We start from the raw sequence: 15,824 nt of genomic DNA, 5'->3' as shown, positions 1-15,824 counted from the left end.
CTTTAAATCAATAAATAAATGTATAAACTATTATTGGAATTAAAGGTGGAATATTAATTATACATTAAAACATGAAAGTATGTGAATATAAAGGGTTTGTGAGAGATAAGGACAAACTTAAAATACTGCATGTGTTGAAAAACACAAATAACCTTCTATAAAGCATAGGTGTCAAACTCTGGCCCGCGGGCCAAATCCGGCCCGCCAGACGTTTTAATCCGGCCCGCCGAACATTTCAAATTCATATTTAATTATTATTTATATTTTTTAAATCGTTTCAAAGAACCGTAGTTACATCCATAATCGTTTTTAACGCTAAGACTACGCGTCCCACAATGCCGCCGGTGGCCGCCCCTCCCCCACGGGGCTCTGCTGCACTGCTGTGTGAGCTGCAGAGGGAGAAGTGCACTTCAAGCACTTTTGACCAGAAGTTTAGTGGTGTGTCAGTTCAGGTGTACAGATAACTACACAGACATGGAAATGTTAGTTAGTACATTTAAAAGTTTTTTTTAGATCTTGAGAAGTTTATTTTGTTATAAAGTCAAATGTTTATCTCTGTGTAGAACTGTAGATCAACTCTGAAGTTGTAATGCACATAAACTGAAGCACAGTATTGGTGAAATTCCACTTGTTTTTCTAAATACAGTTTGTGAGAACAAACGTTTTGTAATTTTTTTTAATCGATCCAGTAATTTCTTCAAAAACAGCGTATATATATATATATATATATATATATATATATATATATATATATATATATATATAAGCTGTTTATTTCTTATATTTTTGATAGTTTTATGTCTTACGTTATGTTCAGCCCACGGCCCAAAATGAGTTTGACTCCCCTGTATATAGTGCATAGTAGACATTACATGAAGAAGAAATAAAAACACAGTCAATTGCTTTTGCCTGTTTCATAAAACAGCTTCTAAGTGGCATTAGTTACCTTGAACTACATGTGTAACATTTTACATTTTTATATTTAATCATCACAGCCATTATTGCTGTATGGGAAGTTGTTCTTAAATACATGTCATTTATAACATTCTTTCATAGGTTTTCTAATAACAAAAGCATATTTTTATGAATAGAAGTTCAGTAATAGCATTAGCCTTATGCAAAGTAATAAACTAAAAAAACACTCCTCTGGTGTGTTTGTAGTCATGGTAACAGAGTTTGACACATCACCTGTCTCGGCTCGGATTGATATGAAATCAGCAGCTTTCACTTCAACACGACAAAAGCCAGCAAACAGTTGAGCAGCTCGTTTTGAGTCGTTTTGAGCAGTTTTAAGACGTAAACACGAAAAACACGGCGTGTGGCACTTCCTCGTAGGCGCGCGCACATGTCTGTGTCTCTAGCGTAAAAAGCGTAACTACTACATTCAAAAGGGCGCTCCAGATTGCGCCCGTCAGTCGCTATTTTCCTATGGCAAAAGCCATAGTGACATAGTAACTAAAAATTTTTTTGGCTAAAAATCCCCATTGCTTTTCTATGGGGCTTTGGGGCGCTTTTCAAACTGCCCCACGGCTACGAAAGAGACGCAGGCTGCGCCAGGCCGCAGGCAAAGTATACATCTATATCTATTTATATATATATATATATGGATATATATTATTATTTTACACATTTACACTAATAAGAATATAAGATATTTCTGAATAAATTATATTGTTTTTTGACACAAAAAAAATTGACGTAGTTGGCAGATTGACGGGGGCGGCGCCCCAGCGCCCATAATGGACCAGCCGCTGCTGCTGTTGGACCAGTTCGCTGCACTGTAGACAAGCTTCAGCCAATCAAATACAAACTGACAAACCGACACTTTAAAGGTCCCATAACATGCAAAATCGACTTTTCAGAGCTTTTAACCTTCTGATATTGCTATTTGTGCTTCATATATGTACCCAGAGTGTTTTTTTGATTGATTCCCGCAGTTTTTAGCTATATTACAGACTATCTCCTTTCCTCGAATCTCCAAACTGACGGGCGGTGGGACAAGACCGCGTCATAACCACAGGCACGCGTCATCATCCCCCCTCACCCCCCTCGCGTCCCACAATGCCGCCGGTGGCCGCCCCTCCCCCACGGGGCTCTGCTGCACTTCAAGCACTTTTGAGCAGAAGTTTAGTGGTGTGTCAGTTCAGGTGTACAGATAACTACACAGACATGGAAATGTTAGTTAGTACATTTAAAAGTTTTTTTTTAGATCTTGAGAAGTTTATTTTGTTATAAAGTCAAATGTTTATCTCTGTGAAGAACTGTAGATCAACTCTGAAGTTGTAATGCACATAAACTGAAGCACAGTATTGTTGAAATTACACTTGTTTTTCTAAATACAGTTTGTGAGGGAGAAATGAATCAACAATGTCTGTGGTGGCGAGGGAGTCAGACAATGTCTGTGGTGGCGAGGGACGATGTCCCAGGGTCCTCTGTCCTTAGACTCTCCTTCTCGGCCAGGAAAAACTACAAAAAAAACCTCTTTGGGAAAAAAGCGTAGAAACCTGGAGGAGTTCCAGTGAAGGAGAGATCCGACTCTCACAGACGGACAGACGGACACGAGGGAGACTGGAGCTGGACCCACTCTTCAGGCAGATAAGGGACCGTCTGAGTCGAGCTGGACCCACTCTTCAGGCAGATGAGGGACCGTCGGAGTCGAGCTGGACCCACTCTTCAGGCAGATAAGGGACCGTCTGAGTCGAGCTGGACCCACTCTTCAGGCAGATGAGGGACCGTCGGAGTCGAGCTGGACCCACTCTTCAGGCAGATGAGGGACCGTCTGAGTCGAGCTGGACCCACTCCTCAGGCAGATGAGGGACCGTCTGAGTCGAGCTGGACCCACTCTTCAGGCAGATGAGGGACCGTCTGAGTCGAGCTGGACCCACTCCTCAGGCAGATGAGGGACCGTCTGAGTCGAGCTGGACCCACTCTTCAGGCAGATGAGGGACCGTCTGAGTCGAGCTGGACCCACTCTTCAGGCAGATGAGGGACCGTCTGAGTCGAGCTGGACCCACTCTTCAGGCAGATGAGGGACCGTCTGAGTCGAGCTGGACCCACTCTTCAGGCAGATGAGGGACCGTCGGAGTCGAGCTGGACCCACTCTTCAGGCAGATGAGGGACCGTCTGAGTCGAGCTGGACCCACTCCTCAGGCAGATGAGGGACCGTCTGAGTCGAGCTGGACCCACTCTTCAGGCAGATGAGGGACCGTCTGAGTCGAGCTGGACCCACTCCTCAGGCAGATGAGGGACCGTCCACACAGGGCACACTGCAAATTTCATAAAACTAACCAAGATTAATTCACTTAAATCTAGATAAAAAAGCTTACTTATCTTGTTTTGAGAATTTTTCACTCATTAAACGCTAAATGTGTAAGATTATTAAGCTTATTTCAAGAAAATATATATATTTTTTCTTATTTAGTTTTTAAATCTATAATCTAGTAAGAATACATGCAAAACAAGCAGAACAAGTTTTCAGACGTTAAAAATAGGAGCCTTTCTTAAAACAAGAATATTTTAGGTACAATAACTTTTTTTTCCTAAAAATAAGAATGTGACATCCATAACATTTTAATATGCATTTATTGAATGCTTAGGCACATAATTTCAAAACCACTACAAATAAGGTAATAAACAGAACCCTTACAATATCCAAATCATCTTTAGTTTTTACTACAATGACATCTTCAAGGTTATATTTTGTCATAACGTACACACAGCTGTTGAAATTGATTGGATAATATCATGTATAGTCAAGAAGTTTTTCAACATCTGTCAGTTCTGTTGCTTGCGCAAGGTTAGGTACAGCAATTTCATATGCAATAAAATCTGTTTAAACCCATTGTTTCATAAACCTGGTATTCAAAGCAATATAACGCACAGTTAACAATGAAAATATTTTTTACAAGCCCAAAGGTGGGAATTGAACCATTTGCAGAGATGATTATCAGAGACCTATCACAAATGTATTTGTTACCATACAGAACAAGCCACTTCACCCTCACTGCATGTTGTACATTGTCCATCCCTAAGAAATCTCTAACTTTTGTTCTGACATGTTCAATATTAGCAACTTCTGAAACAGGACCCAATTCTTTCTCATGTAAAAAAATCGGGTGCTCGGTGCCTGCTTCATTTTGACAACATTCCAATAAGTGATTGTGATTTACAAGGGACTTACACACATTCTTAAAGTTCAGTTTGGAAGACCATTGTTTAAAGAAACAGTGTTTAGACTCAAATCTCATGCACATATGCCTTATAACAGGTCCCAGAGACATCATCTGAGAAGGTAGATGCAGCATGTAATGTTGCTTTGGGATTATATTATTTTCTGGGAAGAGTTGTCTAAATAGCTTGAGATGATCTTCTATCATTTGTTTCAGTTTTAACACAGTTTTAACACAGTTTGTACAGACACAACATGGGCAAAAAGTATTTTTACAATTTCAATTAAATCCAAAATAAAACGGACATGGGGATTTTTCTCTACACTGTCCAAGAGGAATGGCAAAATCTTTATCAATATCAGCATTTGCCCAGATGATTGTTTGAGTTTATTGTCATTTGAGGCTAATGTAGCAACACTTATTGGAGGACTTATCACGCACGTCTACTGAAGAAAAAGGAAATGTCTGCATCGCTGCATTAAACATGTCCAACTCCAACTTTCCAGAGAGAATAAGGTATTTCAACACACACTTAATTTCCATAGGTGCTACACCTTCAAGAATAATGTGCATAATATTCTGTGGCATTTGCTCTATTAGATTAAAACCTGGAAAATCAACCAACTTGCTTTGTCGGTTTATGCCATAGTTTTGAGGGAGGATTTTAAGAATTCAGTGCTAGCCCTTTCGATTTCGATGCACTGCCTAATGTGTCGGTCCATTGTCCTTTTAGTGAAGCTCCTTTCATTAAAGTTTACATTCACAATGACGACATTTGCTGTATGCAAAACCAACTCCTTCCTTAAAACCTGCAAGCTCATGCTGGGCAAGTGTGTCACCGCACACAGCGACAACTGCACCAGTTAGGTGAAATTGCCCATTCACAGTATCAATATTTATTCCATTGTACAGGAACTTCAAATCCTGGTCTATTCTAGTTAATATAACATCTACCCCGCACTCATCAATGTCCTTTGCCTTCGCTATTGCAAGGAGTCGGATTGATGCAAGCTTTGACCTAAACTTTGGGTCTATGTTGCCTAAAGTGTAATAAAACATTAGTAATTTATTTACTGCTGCATGTGAGCCCAGTGGATTACAAATTTCAATCTCATCTGAGTACAGTATCACTTGTAAAGCAGATTTCTTTTTAGAAAACAATGGATGGGTTTTGAAAATGCTTCCATCATTAATGTCATATACAAAACTGTCTTTGGGGCAACTTTGTGGACTGGTGTTGAGCATTTCAAATATTTTTGAGTTAGACAACAGTTGTTTAAGACTTTCAATAAGCGGGACATAGTAGAAACACTTGTTTTTGATTGCAAGAACCCTTGATTCTCCCTTTTTAACTCTGCAGGCATACTTGGAAATGATAATCTCCTCAGGTGTGACAGGGTTACAAAGCTCCTGCATTGCTCTGTCCTGCATGTTCGCTGTGGAAAATACGGCAAAAGGATCTTGAAAGTGATCCAGTGTTGATAGAACCTCTTCTTGTAAATGTTCAATGTTGGAATGTCTTTCAAAGACAGTCCTGATGTTCTCTCTTAGGGAACTCAGAAGTGCCACTTGATACTGCTGGATGCCTGAGACAATGTTGTTAACGCTTCTCTGAAAAACATACAATCATTGAAAAAAATAATCTTAAAAAACAAACATAACATCTCAATAAAAAAAAAAAAACATAACAAGGTAGACAACAAAATATCCTTCATCAAATGAATTAATACATTTTAATAATATACTCTCTTTGTTTAGTATAAAAATGATAAAGCGTGTTCTTCATCTTTTCACCAATATAGGCCAAACAAATGAACTAAAAAAATTAACTAGCAGCAGCTATAGATGTATTGGCAAGATATACAATTTGAATTATTAAAACCAGATTTTTTACCTGCGTGTGTAAAAATCTGATCGTAAGATCGCAAAATATTTACCTAGGTAATTTATTCTGACTATTGCACATTGTCCTACTTTTGTTCTGAACTTGACTCTACTTTAATTTCTGTGGAACTATGCATAACCACATTTTTTTATACCTGCCATGCTAGTATCAAAATATAAGAATGGCCATGTTTTTATGTTTTTACATCACATTGACATGACTCCAAATATGCCTGGTAAAAAAATAAAAACAAATCTTACCTGAGATAGGTGGCATTGCTCCCGCACACCAATAGCAAATGCAGCAGCACATCTGGCAAGATCCATAGTTGCTCTTCCACTCTACAGAACGGGGAAAAAGTATTATAGTTAGTCCAGCATTACTATTCTGTAAAACCTCAATCAACCAAAGCCAATATTTTCATTTTGTCAATTTGTTCATGCAAGAACCTGTACCTGACGCACGCAACGTTAAGAGGAGATGGAAAAAAGTTCTATGAGCACTGGGTAACCATGGTAACCATGCACTGCACGCCCAACCAACACCGTGTTGATGGTGCACCTCTCTAGACCATTAATAAGGCCACTATAATAAGGCCACTAAAGGCAAAGGACTCGCTCTCTCACCTCAGGAGCGCTCACAGATCTGAGGCTCATCGCAGGCCAGAGCACTCTGTGCGCAGTGACAAACACAGCATACGTACCAATGCAAACATGTAGGCTAGATTTCATACAAATAGCCCGTTTTGGGGGTCTCCAGGAGAATTGTTACGCAAAGACATTTATTTACTAAAGCGTCTCGACTCGAAATAACGGAACAACTGTACTCCGTATTGCGCATCACGAATAAAGTAATCATAAAATCATAAATCGTTACATTACCTGATTCTGACATTGATCTTCCACCTCCACAAAACTTCCCGGTGGCTCCTGTTGCTCCAGCGTTGCAGATGAAGCAGACGCGGTAGATGGCGTGTCCGCTCCGGGTACAGCGCGCACCTGCTCCGCCCCGTACCTTGTTTCGGTGCAGTCTGAAAAAACAACTGTACCAAAGTTTTCTCGTCCTATGGCTGCTGCGTTGGATGTGGTGGTCAGCCATCCTCTTGGAGGGTTCCCAGTAGCTAAATAATGCGAATGCGTGCGTCGGAGATGGTAATAAAAGGAGTTGAAAACACGATATTCCTCGGCGCATCCATCCACTCCACAAATGACGCGGAAGTCTGGGCTCCGACCATGTGCAGTATTAATATGACTTAAAAGGGACACACACCTCCAACAGGCCATGATATCCCAAAAGCAGAAAATCACTTTTGTAGATAAATCTGTCGTGTCTTCTTCTCAAATTTGTTTGAATGGAGAATAATCTGCCGCGCTAGGTTTGGACAATACCAACAAACACCGTGGGATTATTAAAATAAGAAGGGGAAATAATGAACAACAGTGACCCGAAAGCGCATACAAAATAAATGACAGAAAAAACATAAATATGTATATCAAGCATGTTTTATAAAAAAATGAAACAACGACATAGATTAATTTAGTTTATTTAATTCATTTTGTCAGTGGAACATTCCGGCGGGATCAAGCGGAAGCGATGACTTTGACTTGGTCAAGGCCACTCAATAAAGTTTATTTAGTAATGCAGTATTGTTACCATGTTTTATATATTGTACGTCCCATATAATATTATAAAAATTGCATGTATATTTTTGGAGATCGTAAATTGCAAGGTGGTATGAATTTGTACAAAATCAATGTTACACCCCCATGGCCATTTCCAAATGGTTGTGACCCAGAGCGATCTGCGCATCGATCTTGCGCATCTTGCGTCATCAGTCAGTCGAGAAAAAAATGGTCGATTTGGGAACACGAGGTAAGGTTTTTGTAATTTCTCTTTTATATTAGTCAAATAACTAATGCTTTGCAAGAATTGAAAAGTGATACAATTTTGGTCAAATCATGGGTAGAGCTGCAATACAAGAATTTTTAAGCATAAATTGTGGCTAATGTAGAAGGCTTACAGATGCTAGTTAGCTTAGCAACTATTGCACTTAGCTAGCTGCGTTGGCGCCACACTGGACCACAGAGTGTCCACACAGCACATTTGTATAAATTAGGTATAATACAGGAGTGAAATTTTCAATGTGTTTAAAGAAAATAAAATTTACTCTTTCATTTTATTTGAAACGTTGGTGGGGTTATTTCTTGGCATGCTAATCAAGTCTTCAAAACGTTGCTTATATCATGTAGCTGAAACTAATGACTCAAATAAAAAGCATTTTAGATATTTGGACTTTGTCAGAAATTGTATTACTTGGTGGCCAATCTTTAGGTTTATTTTAAGTTGTTAGTTTACTTTGGTAATTGAACTAACTTAATTTAATTAATTTAGCATTAATGTTTTCTATAGTAATAATCATGAATCATTTAATTTGTTTGACAGGTGATAAAGCCATGGAGAAACTGGATGATGTCACAGTATCTATCTTAAAAGGTAACGTAAAGTATATTGTCTTGGTGTCTACATGCTCTACATTGTATGAACAATGTATGTTGTCTTTTTGTCGTAATTAGCTGCCAACATTGATGAGAGCTTGCTTTCAACACTGAGTCGTGATGATCTGAGGGACCTTTTGCTTGGGCCAGAGCATTTCAGAAGAAGGAAACAATTGTGGTCATTATTCAATCCAGAGGTATTTATTATTTTGTTAAAACATTTGGTTCTACAAATGTGCATTATGTTTAGTACTTGCAGTTCATTGTTTGTTTATTTCTGTAACACAGCAAGACCATACTGTTACTGCAAAGCAGGCTTCGATTATCCCTCAGACCACTGCTTCTCCCAATACAACCCCATTGAAGACCCTGCAGCTCCCCTGTCCACCGGAATATGTGGTCTACACCGATACTGAATTGGAGCAGTGCCGAAAGAACTACTGTGACATGGCCAGCACTGGCACGGAAGAGTGTATCATGTCTAAAGAGTTAAGATGCAGGCTGGTGAGGAAGACCATTACAAGTATGGTGTCTCTACTTAGAGCAAGCCCCGGTCAAATGGTCCAATATCCCTCCAAAACCGATGTCACTGCAATGGCTAAAAGAATCGTGGAATACTACTCAATGCTGCAGGACAAGGATGACTGCACAAAATATGTATGTATGATTCTTTTTGTTTTTGCTTTTTAGACTAAATGTTGTTCTTTTTGGTGCAACCATGAAAATAATTTACAATTTGTTTCCAGGGGAGCATTAATGCCTACCTGCTAAAAAGATTGCAAAATATAAAATCCCCAGTTAAAAAGCAGGATCCGACACCTGAGAGAGGCCGGCCAAAGAAAAGGCGGATTGACTTCTTGAGTGACAAAGAATTAAATGAGGAAAAGGCAGATTATGATGCTGATGCTGATTCCAGTGGGACATCGACCAGTGGGGGGCATCAACCATTCTGCTTTCACCAGCCAGCAATTCTGATGATGATTTTAATTCAAATTCATGTAAGTACCCTACAGTATGTAACATACTCCATACACAAAATCTGTTAAACAATATTTTCTTGATAAGCATTATTTGACCATATTTGGATAACTCAAAATGCATTCTTGTCAAACCATATCAGTAAGGTAAAACCTGAAGTCAGTTCTTTGGCTAATTTACTGCGCAAACTTCCGCCCTAAATTCTTGCAGTGGAGGATATTTTATCATTTTATTACATTTTTAACAAGTCCTATCAGCTTTCAATAGTAAATTAAAATAATAGTTGACTGAAATGTTCTTTGATTTTTCCATTTTAGTGGAAGAGGATAGTCTGCTGATACAAGTCAGGCACTACAAAACACTCCAGGAAACGTATAGGAAGCCAAAGCCAAACCAAGATGCGGTTATCCAGTTATTGGATCTTGAGTTTCAGGCCAGAAGGGCATACATTGACTCAAATGCCACCAGAGAGGAGAACAGAGCTGCCCAAATCTTGGAAGCATATCCATGTTTCAAGGAGCTTCATAATGTAAGTTATAATAAGTCAGATTTGATTTTACTGTTGCACCAAATAATCTTCTTTTCTCATTTCAGGTTTTGGGTGAGCTACGCAGGATTTTGGACTCATCCAATGATAAATTCCTGGATCAAGTTCGACAGAGATGGGGGGAGTTCTGCTCCAGAGTCCACTTTTATGGGGTGTCTAAAAAAGCAATGAAGCCACCTATGATGATGGAACAAAGTAAGTTTTATTAGTGGCTTTATTTATACCTCAAATTTACTGTATGGAATTTTATTTTTAGTTTTTGTTACAGCTGATGCCCACATTGCGTTGAAGGCGCTACCAGCACTCTTTCCCTCTTCAGCGCTTCCGCCCAAAAAAATGGGGTGTGCCAGTGAGGCTTTATTGCACAGCCTTAAGGTAAAATGCTTTTTATAGAGTTGCATTAAGAACACACTAACAGTTGACATTTACAACACCCAGATAAAATGTATTGTTTTTCTGTTTAATAGCCTTCAGAAGACCCCCATGTTTTTCTACAAAAGAGAACTCTCTCCTGTCCTGTACTACTTTTCGATGGTTGCAAGTGCATCATTGCGGTGGGCAATACACCAGTTGCAACATTAGATAAAGAACAGCTTGGTGAGGGGGTAATTTATCTTATGTCTTATTATTACACTTTCCATCTGACGTACCCCAAATGTGTGGCAACCTTACTGTCTGTCATGCAGACAGAAGTACTTCAGGATGCCATTCATGAGAGCGACACCACCTCCTCATACAAAAAAGCCCTGGCAGAGTGGCGTGATTTCATTGGATAGTAGTGCTGTATTTTGGAGATGGAGGAAGGGGATTTTAGAGTGTCTGTTTTTCTCTTCATTGTTTTTTTGTATTTGTTGAAATTGCAGCTTTGTTCTAAAAGCGTTCACATGCAAGATTTAGGTGAGCAAGTTTAAGGTCTTTGCTTTGTGAATGTTTGTGCCACAAAATGTTTTTGCAACAGTAAATCTGTGTGTCCATTACAGATGTAATTTTATACTTAGCTATGGCACTGGATTGTTCAAGATTTTGTCAACGTGTACAATATTTTAGAAAATAAAGATATTGACACTCATTTTGAGTTTCTTTTACTTTTTCTTAAAATAAGCAAATTAAGAATTTAAGATTTATTTGCTAAAATTAAGTATAAATAAAACTAATAATAAGCTTTATATTCTAGTTTTAAGATTTTCTACCTTAATTTGCTGCTTACAATTAGTGTTTTATGCTTAATTTTAGATAATTTAATTTGGATTGTTACTTAGAATAAGTGTTTTTAGCTTATTTTAAGAGTTATACCCACTTAGAAAAAAAGTCTTATTTCAAGAATTCTTGATAAGTAAAATTCACTTACCCCACTGGCAGATAATTTCACTTAATTCAAGTAGATTTTCCCCTAAAACAAGTGTATTTTTCTAGTTTTAAGGTGGTGTAAATTTGCAGTGCAGGGACCACTTCACCAGGGGAGGGGCATCTGGGTCCACAGGTCCTCAGGAGTAAGAGAAAGAAAAAGAAGGCGGTGAACAGTTTGCAAGTGGAATTAAAAAATAAATATTGTTTGATAGCATAAGTAGTCAGAAGAAGAGGATAGTGCTCAAGCTGTCATATTTCCCCCAGCATAGTTACTCTTAGGGCAGCGTAGCTAAAGCTGTGTGTTTATATTTCTGTTCCTAACTAGTCTGACCATAAGCGATTTCAAAGAGGAACGTCTTAAGCCTGGACTTAAATGAAGAGACTGTGTCAGCATATTTAACATGGGTCGGGAGCTGATTCCATAACACAGGAGCTTGGTAGCTAAACGCTCTACCTCCTACTGTGCTTTTAGAGACTCTTGGGACCACCAGAAGGCCAGCATTCTGAGAGCGAAGAGCTCTGTTTGGATGATATGGTTCTATAGCATCTTTGAGGTAGGATGGGGTCATGTCATTTATGGCTTTGTAGGTCAAGAGTAGAATTTTGAATTTGATTCTAAACTGGACAGGAGCCAGTGAAGAGACTTCAGCACTGGCGTAATGTGCTCTCTTCTTTTTGTTCCTGTTAGTAATCTTGCTGCTGCATTTTGAACCAGTTGAAAGCTTTTTATGGAGCTTTTAGGACACGCTGTGAGCAGGAGTTACAGTAGTCTAATCTAGTCGTTACAAATGCATGGATAAGTTTTTCAGCATCACTTTTAGGCAGGAGTCTTCTGATTTTGGCGATGTTGCGCAAATGGAAATAGGCTGTTTTACAAGCTTGATTTATATGAGCTTTAAATGAGAGCTCCTGGTCAAATAAGACTCCAAGATTTCTTACAGTAGAACTAGAGGCTACACTAATATTGTCCAGTGTGACTATCTGCTCAGATAGACCGTCTCGTAGATGCTTAGGACCAGCACAATGACCTCGGTTTTTTCAGGGTTAAGAAGCAGGTAGTTAAGTGTCATCCAGGTTTTTATCTCCTTCACACAAGCACTAAGTCTGTCTACTTGATCGCTCTGATCAGGTTTCATTGATAAATACAGCTGAGTGTCATCTGCATAGCAGTGGAAGTTAATGCCATGCTTTCTGATCATGTGACCTAACTGCAGCATATAAAGAGTAAACAGAATTGGACCGAGTACCGAACCCTGTGGCACACCGTAAATTACTTTAGAGCAAGGTGAGGAGCTCTGGTTTACATTAAGAAATTGGTACCTATCAGATAAATAGGATTTAAATCAGCTGAGGGCTGTTCCTCCAACACCTACATCACATTCTAACCTCTGCAGTAGAATGTTGTGGTCAATGGTGTCAAACGCTGCGCTGAGGTCCAACAGGACCAGGATTGAGACCAGTCCATCGTCAGCGGCTAATAACAAATCATTTGTGACTTTAACTAGTGCAGTTTCAGTGCTGTGGTGGGCTCTGAACCCTGCTGTGGTGGGCTCTGAACCCTGACTGGAAAACTTCAAATAAGTTATTGTCCTGCAGGTGGCGAAAAAGCTGTTTTACTACAACTTTTTCAAGGATTTTAGAGACAAAGGGAAGATTTGAAATAGGTCTGTAGTTTATCAATAGGTTGGGATCTAGATTAGGCTTTTTCAGAAGAGGTTTAATGACTGCATGTTTGAAGGACTGTGGAACATAAGCACTTTCGAGTGAAGTATTTATTACATTAAGAATAGAGTCTATAATTAGGGGGAAAATGTCTTTGAGGAGTCTGCTTGGAATCGGGTCTAGGACACAAGTTGAGCTTTTAGAGGACATAATGGCTGAAGTTATCTCTGCTTGATTAACAGCTGTGAACCTTTCTAAGTTTACAGGTGGATTTATATGGGACGTTAGATTTACAGCTGTTGTCTGGTGTATTTGTAGTCATGGTAACAGAGTTTGACACATCACCTGTCTCGGCTCGGATTGATATGAAATCAGCAGCTTTCACTTCAACACGACAAAAGCCAGCAAACAGTTGAGCAGCTCATTTTGAGTCGTTTTAAGCAGTTTTAAGACGTAAACACGAAAAACACGGCGTGTGGCACTTCCTCGTAGGCGCGCGCACATGTCTGTGTCTCTAGCGTAAAAAGCGTAACTACTACGTTCAAAAGGGCGCTCCAGATTGCGCCCGTCAGTCGCTATTTTCCTATGGCAAAAGCCATAGTGACATAGTAACTTTTGATTGTGATTTGATAAAATCACAATCAAAAATTTTTTTGGCTAAAAATCCCCATTGCTTTTCTATGGGGCTTTGGGGCGCTTTTCAAACCGCCCCACGGCTACGAAAGAGACGCAGGCTGCGCCAGGCCGCAGACAAAGTATACATCTATATCTATTTATAGATATATATATGGATATATATTATTATTTTACACATTTACACTAATAAGAATATAAGATATTTCTGAATAAATGATATTGTTTTTAGACACAAAAAAAATTGACGTAGTTGGCAGATTGACGGGGGCGGCGCCCCAGCGCCCATAATGGACCAGCCGCTGCTGCTGTTGGACCAGTTCGCTGCACTGTAGACAAGCTTCAGCCAATCAAATACAAACTGACAAACCGACACTTTAAAGGTCCCATAACATGCAAAATCGACTTTTCAGAGCTTTCAACCTTCTTACATTGCTATTTGTGCTTCATATATGTACCCAGAGTGTTTTTTTTGATTGATTCCCGCAGTTTTTAGCTATATTACAGACTATCTCCTTTCCTCGAATCTCCAAACTGACGGGCGGTGGGGCAAGACCGCGTCATAACCACAGGCACGCGTCATCATCCCCCCTTTATTTAGTCTCAAAGTAGTGTTGATCTGAAGTTCTATTGTTTCTCACTCACTGGCGCGGCGCAGCGCGGAGCAGACAGCTGTGGGGCACACACTACGTCACGGGTGGGCGGGGCACACACGCGCTCTCTGAGACTACGTCACGGGTTGGGCGGGGCACACACGCGCTCTCTGAGACTACGTCACGGGTTGGGCGGGGGAGCCAGATCGCTCTTCGCAAGGGTGGGGGCGAATCTCAAACCAAGCCGTCTGCATTTCCGGGTTGGTGAGGGGGTCCAAGGTCTGGGTGACATTTCTTAACTATTATGTTATGGGTGTTGCACAACCCTTATTATGATCAATTATACACTTAGGATAGACTACGAAACGTGAAAAAAAGAATGTTATGGCACCTTTAAGGAGCTCCACTCTTCTAGCTTCTACCAGGTGAATAACATGTCACTTCTTTAAATATAGTTTCATTTCCACCTCCAGTTCTGCATCAGGATCCAGTGACTGTGGCTCTGTCAGTCTTGTTGTCTGGCTGTGTGCTGGTGATCATCGTCCTCTGTGTGAAGAGAGTCTGTGCACACTGCAGAGGTGACTTATTCTAAATGTGGACCATTTCCTCTTACAGTTTAATGTGACTGTTTTGTAATAGTGTGGCATGTTTTACAGATTCTCCTGATACTGTCACTCGTCCACAGCGTTCTGAAAATATGGTATGTGATGATAATGCTGAACAAAGAATTGTGCCGCTGTAGTATAGAGATTTTATAACATGTTTATTTCCTCTTCATATTTGCAGGGCACAAGTGCAGATGTGAACTACGCAGCGCTGAATTTCTCCTCTAGAAAAGTGAAACAGAGCAGTAAAAGAAGGGCAGAGCAGGAGTGTGTGTACTCCTCTGTGAGAGCAGACCAGCACAGATAGACCAGCCTCAAAGGAAACAGGCCGGAATATATAGACACTTTGTTTTTGTTGTAGTATTTTAAGTATTCTGCTTTTGTGCAAATGTTAGTCATAATGATATTTTTTACAAAACATTTACTTTTTACCAATACTTTTGAAATGTAAATGTCTTTAGGATGAAATCAATTGCTCTGTGAAATATAATAACATTTTGTAAAATAAAAGGCCCACACACTGACTCCATGCTGTTCTCTTTGATTTGTTTGATTTTATTCCACATTATCCTTTTAAAAGTAGTTCAAAATACACATGAAATTAACAAGTGTCAACAATTATGATTACATGTATACATTTAAATTACTGAAATCATTTTAAGCTTTATTCCACCATATTATATAATTAAACCTGCAGTCGTCCAAATAAATACAAAAAATGATTTGTTGCCAAGTGCTGGTCCTGGACTGTGCCTATTTTAAAACTAATAAACACACTAAAGTTACATATTTACACATTTCCATCATGTAAGAATCGTGTCCTATAGAATTCTTATCTTCTTTAAGTTTACTGCCTCAGAATGAGAGATTTGATTCTACTTCACATGAACAAAAGTGACATAAGTGAAGA

The 15,824-nt window shown here is 39.4% G+C and overlaps 1 long non-coding RNA gene across 1 annotated transcript; it reads left to right on the top strand.

The window, feature by feature from the left end:
* The first annotated feature begins 8,479 nt into the window (after positions 1–8,479).
* On the top strand, positions 8,480–9,416 carry LOC140346820 (uncharacterized). The gene is made up of 4 exons (XR_011924336.1): positions 8,480–8,547; positions 8,628–8,746; positions 8,838–9,206; positions 9,296–9,416. It is a non-coding gene; the product is annotated as an uncharacterized lncRNA (long non-coding RNA).
* Positions 9,417–15,824: the final 6,408 nt, after the last annotated feature.

Source organism: Eucyclogobius newberryi, unplaced genomic scaffold (assembly GCF_026437365.1).
Source record: "Eucyclogobius newberryi isolate DKJ021-1_F unplaced genomic scaffold, fEucNew1.0.hap1 SCAF_11, whole genome shotgun sequence".
Taxonomy (NCBI): domain Eukaryota; kingdom Metazoa; phylum Chordata; class Actinopteri; order Gobiiformes; family Gobiidae; genus Eucyclogobius; species Eucyclogobius newberryi.
The sequence above is the reverse complement of the archived record's forward strand: the minus strand, read 5'-3'. Positions and strand labels throughout refer to the sequence as shown.